Genomic DNA, 8051 nt, shown 5'->3' with positions numbered 1-8051 from the left:
GTTATACTCCTGCCCTCGGCTGAGTTAGTTGACCTTGTGCGTACATGTGCCATGTGCATGATATGTTGCTTGCTTGTTTGGCTTTGATCCGGTTCTGTCCCTGTTACGAGTTCTGCCTGTCCCTCCCTCTTGTACTGCGCTACCTCTCGTGTATGACTCTCTGCTTGTGACCCGACTTCTCTCTGCTCATCCCCTTGGTACCACGTCGCCCTCTTGTGTATGACCTTTGGCTTTGTCTGACCACCCGCCTGTTTGTCCCTCCTGTGCCTCGTTTGCCCGTACTGTGTGTGACCTCCGTTTTGCCTGACTCTGAGTTGTTGTATGGTGTCCTGTCATCTCTGAAAGCAGGATGCTAAGCCCCTCCCCCTTGCAGTCACATGACCATAGGTCCTGTGCCAGCTTGCTAACTTCAGTGTCCTCAGGTTCTGTGCATCTTTACTTTCCGGCGCTGACAGGATCCTGACACCGATAGTTTGAAGCACGCATTGCCACCTCTGCTGCCCTGCTCCACAGGTATCTTTTAGCACTGTTTCTGTACTCAGGACACGCGCACTGGCTCAGTGAGCAAGTGTAGTGCGGTGTTCCTGACAGGTATTGCCAGCTGCGTCTCTTTTATACACGTATGATGGTTCGGATGTGTGGACTATTGTGATGGTGCTCGCCTTCTATTTCTGGACTTTGCATCCTGTTAAAATGCAATTATCACTTGTGGGTAGTTTGAGCTTAACGTTGCTGGTTCCTTTCAAATAACACATTACTCTCTTTACAGCATTCCAGTCAACTTTATTTGGTTTTGACACCTTTCTACTCAGGATTCCTACTGCTGCTGCGATGTCTGGCCTGGTAACAGTCGCTAGATACAGTAGTTTTCCTATTGCTGTTCTGTACTCTTCATTATTTGGTAACGCATTTTTCTCACTATTCATCTCTTTAAGATAATTAGTTTCCATATGAGACTTTACTGTTTTGCATCCTTCAATCCAAATTTTTCTGTTATGTCTTGAATCATGTGCTATTGATTCAGTAGAAAACTTCCATCTTCTCTTTCTATCTGTATTCCTAGGTAATGTTTCACATTTCCCAAGTCTTTGATTTCAAAATGTTGCTTCAGGATTTTTAGAATGTTTTCTTTATCCCTTTCTTGTTCATCACAAATCAAATGTTGTCTACATATATGAGTAGATATATCTATCTATTCATCACCCTTTTTGTGTACAAACATGGATCAGCTTTGCTTCTTTGAAAATTTTTATTTGTAAGCACTTCCGTGATTTTGTCATTCCACGCTTTAGCTGCTTGCTTTAAACCATATATCCTTTTCTGTAGTTTGCAAACTTTGTTTGGGCTTCTTTCATCTTTGAATCCTGGAGGTTGTTCCATGTAAATGTCTTCTGTTAAATCTCAATTCAAAAATGCTGTCTTTACATCCAGATGTATCAGTTCCATCTGTTTCATTGCTGCAACTGTAAGTAAAGTTCTTATTATTGTATGTTTGACAACTGGAGCAAATGTCTCATCATAGTCTTCTCCATATTTTTGAGAATATCCTTTAGCTACGAGTCTTGCTCGGTATCTTTCAGGTGTGCCATCTGTTTGGTATTTTACTTTAAAAATCCATTTACATTCTATGGCTTTTCTTCCTTCTGGCAAATCTGTCAGTGTCCATGTATTTGAGTCATGCATGGATTTCATTTTTGTTTCTGTTGCTTCTATCCATTTATTAGCTTCTTCTTTAGGGAGTTTAGATATGTCTTCCCAAGTGGTAGGTTCATAAATTTTACTTGTGCTTGTCTTGTATGAGAGACGTTTTGGTGGTTTTCCTGTGTTCTCTCTCATTGAACATCTTGGTTCTGTGTCTGTTTGTAGTTGTATTTCTTCATTTTCAGTATTCTGTTCTTCATCAATTTCAACTACTTTCTCATCAGATACCTCTTCAGCTATGTCACTGCTGTTTTTCTCATTTTTTGTGTCAATTGAAATCATAGTGTCTTCATTTAGATCCTCAATGAATGTCACACTGTTACTCACCGTGACTTTGTCTGTTTTGGGATCTAGGATTCTGTATCCCTTGCAATTTTCACTATATCCAACAAATATTCCCTCCATGGATCTGATTTGAAGTTTGGAACGTTTTTCTGTTGGAAGGAATATAGAAACTTTACATCCAAAACTTTTAAATGATTGACACTTGGTTTCATACCTTGCCACAGTTCATATGGAGTTTTCCTCAGTTTTCTGGAAAAAAGTCTGTTTTGCAGATATGTAGCTGTCATTGTTGCCTCACCCCAATATTTCTCTGGTCGTTTGGAATCTGTCAGCATACATCTCATCATTTCTGTCAGAGTTCTGTTTTTCCTTTCTGCTACTCCATTTTGTTCAGGTGTGTACGGAACAGTTTTCTGGTGTTCTATACCATTCTGTCTTAAGTAGTTTTCTATTTTGTGATCTGTAAATTCACCTTCATTATCACTTCTGTTCAGGGCCAGACTGGGACTGAAAATCACCCCTGGCACACAAGTCAAAGCAGCCCACATTCAAAACAATAAAATAGGAGTGTATCTTCTATGCAGCCTTTTCTGTACAGTTTGTGGGTGAGAACAGTAAGGGAGTTAAATAGGTGAAAAACTACAGTATATGTCCCTCCTTGTCTTTAAAATGTGGGAGATATGGCATTCTATGACTGCGCATATGCCCCGTGACCCTGCTGACATTTTTGGTTTTGAAAAGAAAAAAAAATTGCAACATACTACAAGCGGCGCCCAAATCAGATCATGTGCACCTATACACGTCTATGGGTGCGTGTGACACTTCGGACTACAGTCTGATTTAATTTGACACAAAGAATGGAGAAGATGGAATAATGTAGATTCTCCATCTCCTCCGCACCTGTGATACCATTATCTCATGTGAGAGAATCAGATCACCATAAACTGACACTGATCAAAACTCAGATCAGAGTGTGATCAATGTCATTACCATAATCGATCTGATTCTCTGGTATCATCAATCATGTGAACGAGCCCTTAATGATACACCACATAAAGAAAAAATTAAAGGGATTGTCCATCTACTAAAAATGGCTAGTCATGCACCAGGAGCTTATTTGGCCCAAAAGATCTGATTTATATAGAGACTAATTGTCCGGTACTGATAGAAATTGGATATTCTTGGCTAAATAAGCTACTGGTGCAAAACTGGCTGGAGGACTGGGAAAAAATATAATTCTCATCAGACCCAAAAGTCAGTCACCAGCCAGTTCTGGACCAGAGAATGGAAACATGAATACACTGCGTGCAGAATTATTAGGCAAGCTGTATTTGAGAGGATTCTTTTTATTATTGAACAACAACTATGTTCTCAATCAACCCAAAAGACTCATAAATATCAAAGCTTAATATTTTTGGAGGTTGGAGTGTTTTTTTTTTTAGATTTGGCTATCTTAGGATATCTGTTTTTTTCAGGTAAGGCCCCTTTCACACTTCAGTTTTTTTGCATCAGTTCAAATCCGCCAAAAAGTCAGAGAAGCGGATCCGTTCTCAACTGATGTGAACGGATGGCACAGGATCCGTTTTGAGACGGATCCCGAAAATGAGGAAATAAAGGAACTGCTGGCGAGAGAGAGAGAGAGAGAGAGAGAGAATTTTTTTTTTCTTGTTTTGTCCAGCACCCAGAAAGAAATTAGGGTTAAATCAGTGTCTGGAGGATCCGCCAGAAAACGGATGCAATGGACAGCAATCCGTCACAATCCGCCATTAATGCAAGTCAATGGGGAAAAAAACGGATCCTCAAAAGAAAATTGAGGATCCGTTTTTTTCAAAACCTGGCGGATTGTGACTGATTGTAAAAAACGGAAGTGTGAAAGAGGCCTAACTATTACTGTGCAGAATTATTATGCAACTTAATAAAAACCAAATATATACCCATCTCACTTGTTTATTTTCCCCTGGTAAACCAATATAGCAACACAAAATTAAGAAATAAACATTTCTGACATTCAAAAACAAAAAAAACAAAAAAAACAGTGACCAATATAGCCACCTTTCGTTATGATGACACTCAAAAGCCTTCCATCCATAGATTCTGTCAGTTGCTTGATCTGTTTACGATCAACATTGCGTGCCGCAGCCACCACAGCCTCCCAGACAATGTTCAGAGAGATGTACTGTTTTCCCTCCTTGTAGATCTCACATTTTATGAGGGACCACAGGTTCTCTATGGGGTTCATATCAGGTGAACAAGGGGGCCATGTCATTATTTTTTCTTCTTTTAGACCTTTACTGGGCAGCCACGCTGTGGAGTATTTGGATGCATGTAATGGAGCATTGTCCTGCATGAAAATCATGTTTTTCTTGAACGATACCGACTTCTTCCTGTACCACTGCTTGAAGAAGGTGTCTTCCAGAAACTGGCAGTAGGTCTGGGAGTTGAGCTTCACTCCATACTCAATCTGAAAAGGTCCCACAAGTTTATCTTTGATGATACCAGCCCATACCAGTACCCCACCTCCACTTTGCTGGCGTCTGAGTCGGAGTGGAGCTCTCTACCCTTTACTGATCCAGCCTCGGGCCCATTCATCTGGCCAATCAAGAGTTGCTCTCATTTCATCAGTCCATAAAACCTTAGAAAAATCAGTCTTAAGATATTTCTTGGCCCAGTCTTGACATTTTATCTTATGTTTCTTGTTCAAAGGTGGTCGCTTTTCAGCCTTCCTTACCTTGGCCATGTCCCTGAGTGTGGCACACCTTGTGCTTTTTGATACTCCATTAATGTTGCAGCTCTGAAATATGGCAAAACTGGTGGCAAATGGCATCTTGGCAGCTTGACGCTTGATTTTCCTCAATTCATGGGCAGTTATTTTGCGCCTTTTTTTTATCAACACGCTTTTTGCGACCCTGTTGGCTATTTGCCATGAAACGCTTGATTGTTCGGTGATCACGCTTCAAAAGTTTGGCAATTTCAAGACTGCAGCATCCCTCTGCAAGACATCTCACAATTTTTGACTTTTCAGAGTCCGTCAAATCTTTCTTCTGACCCATTTTGCCAAAGGAAAGGAAGTTGCATAATAATTAAGAACACCTTATATAGGGTGTTGATGTCAGTAGACCACACCCCTCCTCATTACATATATGCAAATCACCTGATTTACATAATTGTCATTTGGCTTTCAAGCCTATACAGCTTGGAGTAGGACAACATGTATAAAAAGGATGATGTGATCAAAATACTCATTTGCCTAATAATTCTGCACACAGTGTATTAAGGGTACACGCTGCGGATTCTACTGTGGATCAGCAGCAGATCTGGCCCTGCGGATCCGCAGCAGTTTTAGCTGCAGTGTACAGTACCATTCTATCCTATTAAAATCAAAAACCGCAGTGCCCACAGTGCGGAATTTTGTGCACGGTTTTCCTGCGGTTTCAAAACCACAGCATGTCACTTCTTTTTGCGGATTCCGCAGCGGTTTGGCATCTGCTCCATGACAGGTGTCAAACCGCAGGGGAAAACCGCAGACCAAACAGCTGAAAATCTGCAGATTTAGTGAAATCCACGCTGAAAATTCCGCAGGACAATCCGCAGCGTGTGTACACACCCTTAAAGGGGTTGTCCACTACTTTAAGACTGATGACCGCTCCTTAGGATAGGTCATGATGTTTGATCGGTGTTGGTGCAACAACTGGCACACCGCAGGTCAGCTGTTCCCAGTGCTGGCGGGAACTGCACAGAAAGGGTATGTGCACGCGTTGCGGATTTGGCTGCTGATTTTTCCGTGCAGATTTTGCTAAATCTGCAGGTAAAATGACCTGCGCTTTACCTGCGGATTTTCTACAAATTTTGTGCGGATTTCGCCTGCGTTTTTACACCTGTGGATTCCTATAATGGAAGAGGTGTAAAAACGCAGCGGAGTCCGCACAAAGAATTGACATGCTGCAGAAAATAAATTGCTGCATTTCTGCGTGGAATTTTCCGTAGCATGTGCACAGCGGATTTGGTTTTCCATAGGTTTACATGGTACTGTACACCGCATGGAAAACTGCTGCGGATCTGCAGGGCCAAATCCGCAATGTGTGCACATACCCTTACAGAACTGCGCAGCACAGCTCAATCTACTGTAAAGTGGCCACAATCGGGCTCTGCATGTCTGCCCCTTTATTTGAATAGGTACCAAATGTGCAGTATCTGAGCAGTTTATAAAAATAAAAAAACCCTAAAAGTTCAAATCACCCCCCTTTCGCCCCAATCAAAATAAAACAATAAAAAAAATCCCACATACACACATTAGGTATCGCTGCGTTCAGAATCGTCCGATCAATGAAAAAAAAAAGCATTAATCCGATCGCAAAACGACGTAGCGATAAAAAAAATTCGAAACGCCAGAATTACGATTTTTGGTCGCCGCGACATTGCATTAAAATGCAATAACGGGCCATCAAAAGAACGTATCTGCACAAAAGTGGTATCATTGAAGATGTCAGCCCGGCACGCAAAAAAAGCCCTCACCCGACCCCAGATGACGAAAAATGGAGATGCTATGGGTCTCAGAAAATTACGCAATTTTTTTTTTTAAGCAACCTTTGGAATTTTTTCTCACGACTTAGATAAAATAAAGCCTAGACATGTTTGGTGTCTATGAACTCATAATGACCTGGAGAATCATAAACGCAGGTCAGTTTTAGCATTTAGTGAACCTAGCAAAAAAGCCAAACAAAAAACAAGTGTGGGATTGCACTTTTTTGCAATTTCACCGCACGTGGAATTTTTTTCCCATTTTCGAGTGCACAACATGCTAAAACCAATTGTGTTGTTTAAAAGTACAACTCGTCCCACAAAAAACAAGCCCTCATATGGCCATATTGACAGAAAAATAAAAAAGTTATGGCTCTGGAAAGAAGGGGAGTGAAAAACAAAACCGAAAAATCAAAAAACGCTCCGGGAGTTAAATTTATTAAATTTGTCCCTGGGCTGAGATAGACACTAACTCACCCAGTGACCCAGATTGGGGCAGGAAGGACAACACACCGCGGCCAACTGCTAGACTGGAGCTAATTAGGAGAGGCCAGGGGTGTACATAGAAATCATGGGGCCCCAGAGCAAAAGTCCTAATAGCCCTGCACATAATATAATGGCCCTATATACAGTCCTGCACATATTACAATGGCCCCACATATAAAGCCGCATACACAGTATCATAGATATATATCTCTCATCACCTCCTGCCCCGCTGCCCCACTGAGCCGGCTCTTGCACACGCCAGCCGCCCCACTGAGCCCAGCTCCTGCCCACGCCAGCCACCCCACTGAGCCCAGCTCCTGCACACGCCAGCCCCACCACTGAGCCCAGCTCCTGCACACGCCAGCCCCCCCCACTGAGCCTGGCTCCTGCACATGCCAGCCGCCCCACTGAGCCTGGCTCTTGCACACGCCAGCTGCCCCACTGAGCCCGGCTCCTGCACATGCCAGCCGCCCCACTCCTGCACACACCAGCCAGCCCCACTGAGCTCAGCTCCTGTATTCACTCACTCACCAGGTCCCAGACATGACTGTGGCTCCAATCCTGGCAGGCTTTCAGTGATTACAGGTGGGGGTGGGTAGGCCGGATGTACTGAGCCTCTCGCCTCCTCAGTGCTGCAGCCTGGAGCAGCAGAGCGCGCTCTCTCCGCCCACAAGAACATCCTGACGTGCAACGTCAGACGTTCTTATTCTTATCCCCCTCCTGTGCCACTGTGTAAAACCGCCGTGCTCGCAGATTTAAAGGGCCGGCGGCAGGAATCTAAAAGGGGCCTGTGACTTTATCGGCGGTGGCTGAATAAGCGGGCGCCGCCACTCCAGCGGCCCACAGAGGCACATATATGGCGGCCCAGCGGGAAAATGTCCGGTTTGCCAGATTACCAATCCGGGCCTGCTTTTGATGACAATTGGCTTCCTTTGAAATTTGCTACTCGACCTTATTACATAGTCTACAAGTTTATCAAAAACCTCACTTTTGTTCTTAATTATGTGACTGTGTATCTTGAGTAGTCATCTATGAAAGTCACCATGTATCTATTTCCTCCT

This window comes from Dendrobates tinctorius, unplaced genomic scaffold (genome assembly GCF_039654945.1).
Source record: "Dendrobates tinctorius isolate UK_male_01 unplaced genomic scaffold, ASM3965494v1 ptg000162l, whole genome shotgun sequence".
NCBI lineage: Eukaryota > Metazoa > Chordata > Amphibia > Anura > Dendrobatidae > Dendrobates > Dendrobates tinctorius.
This window is presented reverse-complemented; position numbering follows the sequence as displayed.